Genomic DNA, 14,240 nt, shown 5'->3' on the forward strand with positions numbered 1-14,240 from the left:
CGAGAAAGCGGTACTCCTTAGTGTATGACTATGCGTCAGGTAGTGCTCCTTCACGAAAAGCTTATCTTCCACAATATTGTCACTAAGGGAAATCGATGTCACTAAAACAAATAGCACGCGACATCGCGGACTGATTTCCTCACACAATTTCGCTCCATGTTTCCTCAAAAATATTCTTCCCATGCTCCAAATACGAATATTTCAAATCACAAGTCCACCAATGACATGCTTGCGCTAGAAGCTTGTATACTAACAAACTGTTTTTTCTAACGCCAAATAAAACATGGTCGTGTGTGGATTCCTTCAATATGTAGCGTAGCATTAAGCATAACCTAAAATACATAACAAACACTATATTTGTTGAATTAACTTACCATATGAAGTAGATGGAAATAGAATACTGCTAATTTCGGACAATGTTGAAGGTTTAGGTTGTTTCCATTCTGCCGTTTGGCGCTCGTACTACTCCGAATAACACTTGCGTTTTGGCGAAATATTGGTATCCTGGCTCGATGACAAGATAAAAGCTATGGTTGTTATATAAATTGCTAAAATTTTACATGGAGCGTTAAAGACAATTCTAAAAATGTGAAGAAAAAAAAATTACTGCTCACAATATCACTACACGACGCTTCACGATTTGACAATTGTTTACATATCACTATCACATTCACACTTGACACGTCAAAATTTGCAAGATCCGCAACGGGGATCAAAAGGGGGCCGGAGGGGAAAGAAATCGGAATGGTATGAAATGAACGTTGCAAAACCGCACATTCGGAACGCTAAGTCCCAGAAGAGGGAGATCGAGCTACCAATGTGACAGAGAGACCATGAGAAAATGAGAAAATTTGAGTGTCATTGTTGGCGGGCAGGCTGGGCCATAACACTAATACTTTCATCTAAGGCTGGAAATAGACGAACCGAGATCATCGCGGTACCGCGAAAATCGCGTATGACTTGAGCTGTCAATTGTGTTATAAAATCTGACAGATAGGCGAGATAATCGCGGTTCATGTATGGAACCATCCGAGGTCTGGTGACGATTGAATGTGCCAAGAAGAAATATTTTTCTATCAATTTGCGAATCAAATTATTTATTTCACATAGTTTGTGCAAAATTAAATACAAAACTCATTTCTCGACACGAGTTTTCACACAAATCCGCCAGAAAAAGTAAAAATAATCGGTTCGCGCTACCGCGAAAATCTCAGCAATACCGAAGTTGGGTATCTCTGCGAAATAGCAGGCGCGATTGGAGGCGCGGAAGATTTGACAACTCTACTGTTCTACAACTGTTATAAACAAAGCGCGAATTTCGTTGTACCGCGACGATCTCGGTTCGTCTATTTCCAGCCTAAGGTATATTCGAGGACATTTGTTCGGTCGAATCAAAAAATCAGCAGATATAAGCTGGTGTGCAACTTGTGATGTATACGGCGGCACTTCGGGATGTTCAAGGATGAGCGATTCTACTTGTTTCGTTACTTCTATATTTTTTTCCGGCGGATTTTCTAATACCTATCCAGTTGCTCTCTACGATTCTAGCAGCACTTCTTCTCATGTTTGTGGTTTGTACAATTTTTACCTCCATATCTGTTAAATTCCATAATTTTGCTACTCCAATACCAGTTCTGTTAATTTCCTAATTATTTTGTGATATGTCTGAACTACTCGGACTATTGCACACAGGTTCTAGTTTTAAGATATGTATTTGGAAGTCAACTAAAGAGTGTGTGAGTGATGAGCTGTCGAGCTGCTTTTATACCGTATGGTTGCTATGTGTTATCATTGCATTTACGTTTTCCATTATCCTTGTGGTTACTGGGGTTCAAAACTTTGAGACTCTTTTTTCTTCCCAAACGTCTTTTTTCAATCTATGCATATAAAAAAAAGAATTCAAAATACTAGCCAAAAACAATAAATCGCTACTGCTTTTTATAACAAAACATACTTTTTTCCATGCGGTTTTTTCTTATCTGGGAGGGCCCAGTGCATTAAACTCACTTAAGCCCAAGGAGAATAAGAATTTTCAATTTCAATTTCAATTTATTTGACTGTCAGCCTAGAGAGGATAAATAATACCTATACCTATTATTACTTAATCTTATACTAGGTGTAAATTAGTGAGTAAAGAATTCTAAATAGAAAATAACTAGCATTGAGAGGTAGTTGATAATTGATGAGAGTGGCTATAATTGATGGGAGAGTAGGAATTTTACGAGATGGAAGGGTAAGAGGCTTGATTAAATGCACTAATAAAAGTAAGGAAGGAGTTGTTCAATCTGAACACAGTATGACGATAAACCACGATCAAAGTATTACGCATCAAAGTACTGCTGCCATCAAGAATTTTGGAAATAAGGCGAGCATGTTCTGCATTCCGCCAATTTTCCAGAGAAATAAGGCCTAAAATGCGACATCGAGTGTCATAATCTATTGGACCGCTCATCGCACGTTTTGCCGTTCTTGTGGTGACATGGCTTAATGATTTTCATTTAATTTAAATAAAGGTTCTATTTCAGCATCATTGCGTTTTTCTATTAGCTTTCGTAATGGATCTGCCGTTATTATGCTTCCTTTATAATCAAATCCTGAATCAATTAACCAATTTCGGAGTAATTTTACCAAATGCGGTGCATCGGAAAATACGCGCACATTTCTATTGGTTACCGGATGATTAAAGTATGGGTTGGTTATATCGTGAGCTCCCAAATCTCTCCAGCATGAAATGTTTTTAATCGACAATTGTCTAACATTTGCAACCACGTTTATCATGCGTTCACTTAATTTATTTAATTAAGGATAAAATAATGTCTTTCGTCATTTTTTAGTCAAACCCAATAAAAACAGGTTGTTTCCGTTTGTTAAATGTACCTTGGGGCATTACAACCTGAAGATAATAATGAGGACTCAATACATCATCGGCACCAACATCGTATTCTAAAACGCATAATAATTACGCATTCACGATCTCTTTGAATGAATGTTTAAGGATTCGTGAGATTTCATCAAATTCAAAATATCTTCAAGAATTCCTTGCTTGCATGCTGAAATGTATGCTGTTGAGGAAACTGAACTCAGTTTAGCACATGTGTGCGCGCGAGTAAGAGAGAAAAGGAAAAAAGAGAGAGAGAGAGAAGGAGCAAGAGAGAGAGAGAGAAGGAGCAAGAGAGAGAGAGAGAGAGAAAGAGCGAGAGAGAGAGAGAGAAGGAGCGAGAGAGAGAGAGAGAGAGAGAAAGAGAGAGAACTTTACCGTTGTCGCCGTGCGCTGCTCAAACGAGAACGCAAGAGCTTATCTTGTTAAGAGCTTAAGAGTTTAAGAGCTTAGATTATTTTCAGCTTATCGAAAAGACGCTTTCTGAACTCTGACCCGATCAGTAGCATTCCGATACCCATAGCGATAAGCGCGAGTTTAACTTTGACCCAGAAAGTCGCATCCTGACCCATCTGTCCCAAGCTGAAAATTAATCTCGTTAACTAACAATCATACAAACATATACAGTGTTCCGAACAATTTATGCAGTGCATATTACATCTAACCCCCTAAACCCTAACGCATGTCGTCTGTTGTATACCCTCCATCTTTCGCCGAAGGCCTTTTTCCTAAATACCGTAAATTTTCAGCAGCTTCTAACTATTTTTTTGCTCACCTTACTTGATTTATTTCATGAACGGCACTATTTCATAACGTTTGATTGTACTTTGTTCAGATAATCTCAACCTCTTTTTCAAAACGGTAATTAGAAGTTTCAGTTTTTTGTTCTATTGTAGTACTATTATTTTCTGTTTTATAAGAATGAATTTAACTTTGCTAGTTTTCTAAAGAATCCAATCTTTTTTGTCAATTTGGCTATCACATCTTTAAGATTTTGAATTTTATCTTGATCACTTCTTAATACACTTGCTTCATGATCGTCAAAATTTGAAGCACTTTTGCTATAATTACTCTCATAAAGTTCGTTGATGCGTTGATGTTCATGTTCAGGAATAGTGTGAGGATTTTTATGAACTAAGGATGGAATCGCTGCAATTCATCCAGAACATTTGATTCAAAGTGAGTGTATATATCAAGTAGGTTTATAGTGTTCTGGATGCATTTTTGGTAATTTTTACAACGTTTGTCCAATTATTGTACTTAAAATAGTTGACGACAAGAAACGATACAAAAGGGGGCAAATATCGATTATAACAAGATCAGTGCTCAAAATTAGGACGAAATCTAAGCAGTTCAAGAGAACCAAAGCTAAGAGGCTAGTCTCCTGATTTTGGTCGATATTAAGCCTTATTATGAAACACAAACGAAATATTCACAAGTGGAAAGTCAAAATTCAAACGGAAAGCAAATTCGCATTACGGTTACTCGTTGGAGTCGACGAAAGTTTCATCGATTTTATTTTGACGTATCAAAGCATACTGATGAAAAAAAACATACCGTTGAAAACTAAACACTGGTGTTCGCGTAGTTTTGGTCACAAATTTGGATTGATCAAAATAAATTATTTAGACGCATACTCATGATTTCAACATATTAAGTTAGTGATAGTGATAGCAGTGATAGCGAAAGAGTGGATAATCTTGTCCCGCAGCGACGATTCCTACGCAGCATGGCCGATCCCTTGGAACTTCCGAACCATGCGTAAGTACTAGAAATTTATTGGAATGGTATAAGATAACCCTTACTATTTTCTTTTCATTCTAGTTTTACGATAGATTTTGTAAGGAGATGTTTAAGGACATTCTTGCTGAGATTGCTCCCAAGTTTCCTCCAATAAAAGGAAAAGGCTTAAATCATAGGGAAATGTTTGCGGCAACGTTGCGGTTCTTAGCCGTAGGAAGCTACCAAAATGGCGCAGGACAGAGCTTCTACGTGGTAACTGCCCAACCGACATTTTCAGTCGTTTTTACAAAAACTTTAAAAATATTAGAAGACACTTTGTGCCCTAAATGGATAAGCGTAGAAATGAGTAATGAGAAGCAGCAGGAGGCGCGGAAATATCCAGAAGTGGTATTCCCGGAGTAGTGATGTGTGTGGATGGTACGCACATAAAAATAATTTCATCAACCCATGATAGGGATCAACACTACAACAGAAAGGGCTTCAACAGCATAAATGCATTAATGGTAAGATAACCACTAAAATGAATTACAAACATTCTAACACTACAAATTACATACACTTTCTGACACCATTCACACACACATGGTACCTGAGCATTCATTGTGAGATGAATGAAAGCTTGTGGGATGTGTCTAGTTCAATGACCATTTTTGCCTAGACCGTAAATTTATAGAAGTATATGAAAATAGCCTACCATCTTTTGCTGCGGTAAGAGAATACACACATCGAGTGCACTATTTGCCAATTTATGAGCCATGCCAAATTGGTATTAATTATCTATGTTATTGCAGTTAATTTAAGTGAATTGATATGAATCAATGGTACCTGCTTAACCGTCTTGTTATTTTTCTAATTTATTTCCTATTTAAAACATTAGAACTTATGTATGGGTGTGAAAATGCGAAACGGTTATGCACGGGAAACGGTTAGATCCATGGAAAATAAATTTGAAAATTAATTTAGTAAAAATTCACAGCGCTCTTTATTTCAGTTCTTATTAAATGGTCTACAACTACTTAAATCTACTATATGAATTCATTTCTTTACATCAAATTAATTTTTATTTGCTAGCGACTTAGCTATTTCTGTTAGTACGATAGACACATTTTTCAATTGCTCGTTAGACTCTTCTTGAGCTTTTGTAGCCATTTCTTGAACTTGAATGCTTCTTTCCATCATCTGAAGCTTTTCTTTGCTTGTTTTGAGGACTTCTTCGGTATTCTTTCGCTTCCGACCTCTTCTGAATGTTTTTGGAAGAGTAGCACTTTCACCGATCCGTGAGGGAATCGGCTCTTGATTCTCCCCATCGTTATTTGTTTGCTCCTTGTTGCTTGTTGTGTTATTGTTATGATTGGCGGTGCTCTGGTTATTATTTATCTCTGCTGGCAGTGGATGGTAGCCATGTGATTTGCCCGTATTGCCCACTATTGTTAAATTTAAGTTGGTGAGGTTTAAAACTCTTTCTTCCAACTCATTCAGAGGCTTAAGGTGGCACGGCCCACCAACAGCATGAATGGAATTGTTGTTAAGTCGCATTTTTTTTCTTTACAGCGCACCTGTAATCAAACCAAACACGTTTCCATGTGGCTGAGGGTCTGATTGGCGGCCCTAGTGCATTTAGATTTTCCGACAAGTCAGTCCAGAATCGGATTTTATCGCCTGTAAACAATGCTCTGGCGATGTCTGGAGCAGTTTCCATCATATCAACCATTTTTTCATATTGTACTCTAGTAGTACGTCGTTCAGCATTTTCCCTGAAAATCGAATATTAAATATTGCTTAAAAAGGTGTTTTGTCTGTTATGAACACACTCCTATTTATTTGTTTCGTTCTATACTTACATTTTATGCGATTTTCTACTGGTGCTAGTAATTTCCGTTGCAATCAAATGACGGAAAGTCGCTTGAGTTATTTTTGCTTCCGTTTGGCTCAGGTAATGCAAATTTTGGACATTCCGTTTCACGACAAGCCTACATCGATTTTTAAACGTCTTTCTGAGCCAAGCGGAAAGACAAACGGAATATCATAATACCAAAGGCAACTTTGTCCGACGTTTGGAAATATGTTTGCGTTTCATAATAAGGCTTGGAAATGTTTGTAAACATTTTTTCAGCTAATTATCAAAAAACACATATGAAAATGGAGGACCATAATCGAGTTATGCATCGATCTCTGTATTACACCGTTTTCAAGCCCAAATAAATTATGTCAAGTTGCTTTTGAAGATTGTTCAACTATAAGTAAACATTTAACGTCTGACTGGAATACTGATGCCTTTCAGAATATTGTTGAATCGTAACTAAACAAATAAAGCAAATAAAAAATAGCACAAAATAATTGTTGCGAGCGCTAGCAGCGCCGCACGACATTGGTGTTCTGGGTTGTCGTGACCGTGCGACAACTGTCAGCCCAAGTAGCAGAGCCGAAGTTGTTCAGAGATTTTTCTGTGTGCCAAAGCGAGATGCCCTGTCTTCTCTCTCAAGATTTTGGACAGCAAACCGCCGCGCGTGTAGGGGTGTGTGCGTGTGACGAAAAATGATGGATGAAAAACGCGAGGAGCGGGATCTGAAGTCTTTCGTTGGTCACACACACATGCATCTACCAGCGGATTACGCTACACCGTGTCTACCCATCTTTCTCGATCTACCATGATTTTTTTCTGCTATCGCACTCATCCGGTTGTTAGGCATCCTCAGTCTGTCCATAACTTTCGTTGTGGAAGGATGTGCGGGAGTGATATGCGATTTCTTGTGTCCCCTACTTTCCTTGTTTACGTTTTGCGCAGTGTTGCTTCTTCTTCCATTGTTGAATGATTTATCCTAGCTAACTTGTTGAGGTAAGTTTCTTGATCTCATATGTGCGTCAATGTACTAATTCAACTAATGCTTATCGTCTTCAAAGTTACAGGTGCATGCGCCATACATCAACGCCTACATGTTGGCATCATCAACAATCTTCAAAGTGGGTGACGGAATGAAATTGTTTTCCAGTTTTAAAATATTAAGGTAAGTGTTGCTCTCATCATATACGCTAAACTATCCAAAGTAATGCTCTGTAATGGGATGGGATCCGAAGCCCTCCGAGGGATAATATAGGCTCTCCCATCCAACTCCTATTCCGACACGTCCTCGTCGTGCAGAGTGGTATCATGTGCCTCCATATATCCTAGCTTGGGTACACGGGCTAGATCCAACCCCTTGGGCGGATGGTGGCATATGGCGAACCAGGAGGGGGGTGGGTATCCCGGGAAACCAGGTGCCTGAACGTCGGGGGGGGGGGGGGGGGGTCAACCCGACGTTAAATAAAACGGCCACGTGGGCGCAGGGCCAGTCACCCAGTCTCACGGAACAATCGACAACGGAAAGCAACAGGAAGTTACGAAACGGACCTAACGATACCGACCCAACGCAATGCCCCCGGACAACGATCAAAATGGGCTCATGGAACGTACGCACTGCTAGCAAAGCCGGATCTTTGAAACAACTTGATGACGCCCTAGCCACACTGAGCATGGACCTCGTAGCTCTACAAGAGATTCGGTGGCTAGGGAACGGTGTGCACAACAGGCGTGGTAAGCAATGCTACGACATTTACTACAGCTGCCACGACCGCCACCACGTGCTCGGAACGGGTTTCGCCGTAGGTCCCCGGCTGAAATCCGTAATCATAGATTTCAAGGCTATAAACGATAGGCTATGCACCCTGCGCATGCGAGGCAAATTTTTTAATATAAGCCTCATAAACGTTCACGCCCCTACCGAAGATAAAGAGGAAGAGGAGAAGGACCTTTTTTACGGTCGCCTCGCTAGAACTATAGATGCGTGCCCCAGGCATGACCTCAAAATCATCCTGGGGGACTTCAACGCAAAAGTCGTTAGGGAACCAATGTACCGCCAATACACTGGTTGTCACAGTCTGCATGAGCACAGTAACGATAATGGTAGTAGATTGGTCCAGTTCGCCGCAGCGAACAATCTGGTTGTAGGAAGTACCAAATTTGCGCGCAAGAAAATCCATAAGGTCACATGGGCGCACCCTGATGGCGAATCCTTCAACCAGATCGACCTCGTGTTAATAAGCCGCCGACGACAGTCGAGTCTGTTAAATGTCAGAACATATCGAGGAGCCAATATCGATTCCGATCACTACTTGGGTGGCTTAGTGATACGTTGTAGAATCGCCCGCCCCCGCGACAATGGGGGCGGAGAAAACACGCAGCCTCGGCTCAACACGAACTCTCTAAGGGACATTACTGTCCAAATGGAATTCAAAGCCGCTTTAGAAAAGTCTCTACTGCCAGAAAACAGATATGAAACTACGAGCGAGAGGTGGAACGCTCTAAAAACAAAAATAATAAACTGTGCAAGAAATATACTCTTACCACGTCGTGGCAACACCAAATCTGGCTGGTTCGACGATGAATGCAGACAAGTGACCGAACGTAAGAATACTGCATACCGAGCAATGCAGCAACGGCATAGAACGCGGGCATGCGCAGAGGAATACTCACGGCTCAGACGCGAAGAGAAACGAGTTCACCGCTCCTAGAAGCATGCTTTAGAAGAGCAAAACATGCGGGAACTCGAGCAAACCAGAGAGGCGTACGGACCGACACGAAAGTTTTACCATGCGATAGCAGGTCACCGAAACAACGTTGTACCTAAGGTAACCTGCTGTCGCAACAAGGATGGAGATCTGGTTAGTAACCAGCCAGAGGTCCTTTGGCGGTGGGCTCAGTACTTTGATGAATTACTCAATGACCAGTTTAGCGAACAGCTAGAAGCGCCACTAGCAGATAGTGTCATGCTACTGCCACCTAGCATAGAAGAAACACGAAAGGCTATTCGTCGGCTGAAAAATAACAAGGCACCCGGAACCGACGGAATTGCAGCTGAACTGGTCAAGAATGGAGGTGCACGTCTAGAAAACGATATTCATCAAATAGTTACTGAGGTGTGGGATAGCGAATCGATGCCTTGTGATTGGAATCTCGGCATCATCTATCCCGTATACAAGAAGGGAGACAGGTTGGACTGCAACAACTACAGGGGTATTACGGTGTTGAATACCGCCTATAAAATATTCTCCCTGATCCTTCAGGATCGCCTTGTCCCGCACGTCGAAGAGATAGTCGGAAACTATCATAGAGGATTCCGAAACGGAAAATCTATCACTGATCAAATCTTCACCATGCGGCAGATCATGGAGAAGATGGTATGTGTCGTTTCTGTATTCAGCCATCTCTTTATAGACTTTAAAGCCGCATATGATAGCATAGCCAGGGTAAAACTGTACGACCCTATGATCTCATTTGGAATCTCGGTCAAACTGATAAGCCTAGTTAGAATGACTATGACCAACGTCACATGCCAGGTGAAGGTGGATGGAAAACTCTCAGGACCTTTTGCTACCACCAAAGGTCTGCGCCAGGGAGACGGGCTTGCTTGTCTCTTATTCAACCTGGCGCTAGAGAGGGCCATCCGCGACTCGAGGGTGGAGACTACGGGAACCATCTTCTATAAGTCAACCCAGATCCTGGCATACGCTGATGATATAGACATCATTGGTCTGCGGCTCTCCTATGTAGCAGAAGCCTACCAAGGAATCGAGCAGGCGGCAGAGAACCTCGGATTGCAGATAAACGACGATTGCAAAGACCAAACTGATGGTGGCAACATCAGCGGGCCTACCAATAAATAATCCGAATCTACGTAGGCGTGACGTGCAGATAGGTGAACGCACTTTTGAAGTCGTCCCACAATTCACCTATCTGGGATCAAAGGTCAGCAACGACAACAGTATGGAAGCTGAGTTGCGTGCAAGGATGCTGGCTGCCAACTGGTCATTCTACAGCCTGAAAAAGCAGTTCACCTCAAAGAACCTGTCGCGACGGACGAAGCTGGGACTATATAGTACCTGTATAGTACCAGTACTCACATACGCCTCTGAGACATGGACACTGTCCAAATCTGACGAAACCCTCTTAGCCGCGTTCGAGAGGAAGATGCTCAGAAGGATACTTGGCCCCGTATGTGTGGAAGGACAATGGAGGAGCCGATATAATGACGAGCTATACGAGATGTACGGCGACCTCACTGTCGTACAGCGTATTAATCTCGCCAGGCTCCGGTGGGTTGGACATGTTGTACGCATGGAAACGTACGACCCAGCTCGTAAAGTGTTTTTAGGCCGCCCGCAAGGACAGAGGAGGCGTGGTAGGCCCAAATTGAGGTGGCAAGATGGCGTGGAGGCGTCCGCCATTAAGGCCGGGATAACAGACTGGCAGACGAAGGCGCGAGACCGTGAGCGATTTCGGACACTCCTGACACTCTTTGGCGGTGTGTTCGAGCATGGAGCGTGGAGGAGAAGGATGAACTACGAGCAAGCTGCGCTGTAGTGCAAACTGAGCATCCTGACGGTGGCAAAGGCTGGCAGGATACGATGGCTGGGGTATGTCATGAGGATGCCGGACTCATGCCCCTCCAAGAAGGTGTTCGACAGCGATCCCCAGTTCGGCATAAGACGCAGGGGAGCACAGCGAACTCGATGGCTAGACCAGGTGTAACGAGACCTGACGGAGATCGGGTGTCTGCATGGATGGGAGAATGCAGCCAGGGACCGAGCATCCTGGAGAATAATTGTTGACCTGGCCATGTCACATCGACGTACTCTATCGTGAGCAGGCCAACAAGAAAGAGAGAGATGCTAGATAAGTATATAAACACGGTTAGATAGTAATTTAAGCAGTACTTGAGATAGTACAAGAAAAGTAGATTTTTTATGGGGAGACAATGCCCACGCCCTGTTTTCTATACTTAAAATCGAACATTCTTCTTTGCAAGCCATTATGTGTGGCTTGCAAATTACCTTATACAGGGTAGTCTCGGTTTAATTAAAGCTATTATATGTTGATTTTATTTAAAAAAAAGTGTCTGTTACAAATGTGGTTTTGGTTAGAGTTCTTTATAAAGGCTAGTTATACGAAGGAATTTGAACAATTTTTTTGCTGGCAATCGCTGTCTGGTGAGAGGATGGTGTCGATGCTGTGGTCCAATTCGCAGGTGATGTGTTCCTCTATATACCCATGGCATTCGGTTAAGATGTAACGGACGGTGATTTCGACGCCACAGAAAGTGCATAGTTGTGGACTGGATTTTTGCAATAAAAAGGTGTGGGTGAGCCGGGTGTGTCCTATCCGTGGTCATGATAGGATTCTCTGGTATTGGAATGATGGATGATCTTTCCATGGTAGTGTTGTGGTCTTGATGGTTCTCAGGAAAGAGCGACCGCGGCTAACCGAATAAGCATTCCAGCTATTGGCGATGATGTTTTTGCAAAGGCCAATGAAGTCACGGCGTGGAAGAGTATTATGGTAACAGGCCAGGTTATTACGTCCAGCGTTGGCTAGTCGGTCTGCTATTTCGTTTCCCTGAATGCCTGTGTGACCAGGAATCCAGCAGAATGTGACTTGGGGTGTATTCGGTATGTTACGGCAAGCGTAATGGTAACGCGTCACCCTTAGTACGCCTAACGTACGGTAGAGAGTTTCTTTATTTGAACAGTTTAGAGAGGCTTTGGCTCCTGCGGAGTTCTTTCGCCACTTTGTGATAAATAATTACACTATTACATTTGATGGTAAAGATTTGAAAGCTTTAGAAATTTTAGAATATTTTCCTGTTTCTGTGGATTGGCTGATAATATTGAATTTATATTGAACTCCAGATGGCAAGTATTTCTAAGTTGAGTGTAACCGTGGCATTCTGTCAAGTGGTGGAAAATCGTAATGTCGGTACCGCAGTGTTATGGGATCTGCATGCTAAGGTTAGCGCAGTGTAACGCATGCTTTAGTTTATAGCAAACCCGAAGCTAGGGAGTGCCTGCGAGAGGCACTCAGTTAGGCTTTATAAGTAGTGGCAATGTGGTAACGAGGCTCTCTCTTTTGCTCGACACCGAAGCGATCGGTTCGACACACACACCCATCCTGTTATCTTAAGTGGTGATAATAAAAAGTACTTGTAACCCCTGTAAACCCACAAAACATGGCGATCCTGCCAGGAGCTGTTCGCTTGGATGGTTAATAAAGTACTGTGTGCCGGTAGCCGTTTACGTATAACACAATAATCAGTGCAACGTGGTGAAGTGAAAGTGTAAGTGCCGCAAAGTATTGGACAGTGTTAACAAAAGAGGATCGACGCAACAGCCAACAAAAACGAGGACGAAGAGAGACGAATAACCCTCATACAACCACGCGCACACGCCACCTAACTGCAGAACGCGCTACACGAGCGTACCGTCCATCGCACACATCGTGAGCCGACGCGTACACCGTTCCATCGCACGCATCGTGAGCCGACTCGTGCACCGTTCTACCACACGCATCGTGAGACGACGTGTGACCGTTCTATCGCACGCATCGTGAGACGACGTGTGACCGTTCTATCGCACGCATCGTGAGACGACAGGCCGAAAAAACTGACCGAGAGGAAAGCTGCAGTTACAAAAAAAAACGCCGCAAAAAGACACCGTAAGCCGCCACGTGAAGACAATCCAAGCCGCCATCGTAGTGTCTATCTGAAGACATCTATATCCCGCCATCGCGCTGAGCAAAACCACGCGGTCTGAAGACACCTATATCCCGCCATCGCGCTGAGCAAAACTATGCGATCTGAAGACTTCTATATCCCGCCATCGCGCTGCTCAAAACCATGCGGTCTGAAGACATCATACTAAGCTGCACACACTTAACCCTTCGAGAGCAAGGTACGTAACCACAAAATTGCCACATATATTTTTTTAAAGAGAGCTAGCTAGATAATTCAAATTATTTTTTTTGTTCAATTGCGTCAAAATGCGTTTATATTTATAATATTTATTTTAAACTGCGCAAACTCAAACCGCTAACAAATCGAGTAAAAAGTGTTAAACCAGTGCTAAGTGAAAAAAAAAGCTAAAACTATGATCCCTATATTTTCTCATAATTAGTTATCGCTTTGTTGATTTTAAATAGTTATTCAATACATTCAAATCCGTCCTATAGCTCAACCTGAAAGTGCATTTATTACTAAATCCATTCTACGTAAATTATGCTATCCAAGTGTTTGATTGTGTTGAAAGTTCGACGAATGCTATAAAGTCCTACAAGCTTGTGAGGTGATCGTTCGTCATTGGTTTCAATCCGGTTTCTTGCTTTTGATCATTTTCCTTTTTAACAATATTGGCATATTCCTGAATTTAAAACAATTTGAATAAACCTTAACCATTTAACAAAAGGATCTCGTCCTAAACCTTCATGAAAAGAACAACTCGCGCTACTCGTACACCTCGGCGCATCATTACTGCAGTTGGTAATATTGTAAGGCACAATATGGCTCCCAAACTTGATATTCAATTGGCTCTGAAGTTGGTTTAATCAACTTCATTTGATGGTACACCCACATTACTAAATGCATACATTGAAAGTATCGAATTGTTGCAAGATTACGCACAAGAAGTAGATGAAAAGGAAATCCTCAAGTTTGTGAGAACTACTTTAGTTGGTATTGCCCATGGAGTTATCGATACAGCAGAGACGCTAAAATAAGCTTTCGTTCTTCTACGAACACGTTTTAGTGTGCAACTA

General features: G+C 42.1%; 1 pseudogene; it reads left to right on the forward strand.

The window, feature by feature from the left end:
* The first annotated feature begins 4,517 nt into the window (after positions 1-4,517).
* LOC133390986 (putative nuclease HARBI1) lies at positions 4,518-5,133 on the forward strand (annotated as a pseudogene).
* Positions 5,134-14,240: the final 9,107 nt, after the last annotated feature.

Source organism: Anopheles gambiae, chromosome 2 (assembly GCF_943734735.2).
Source record: "Anopheles gambiae chromosome 2, idAnoGambNW_F1_1, whole genome shotgun sequence".
Lineage (NCBI taxonomy): Eukaryota > Metazoa > Arthropoda > Insecta > Diptera > Culicidae > Anopheles > Anopheles gambiae.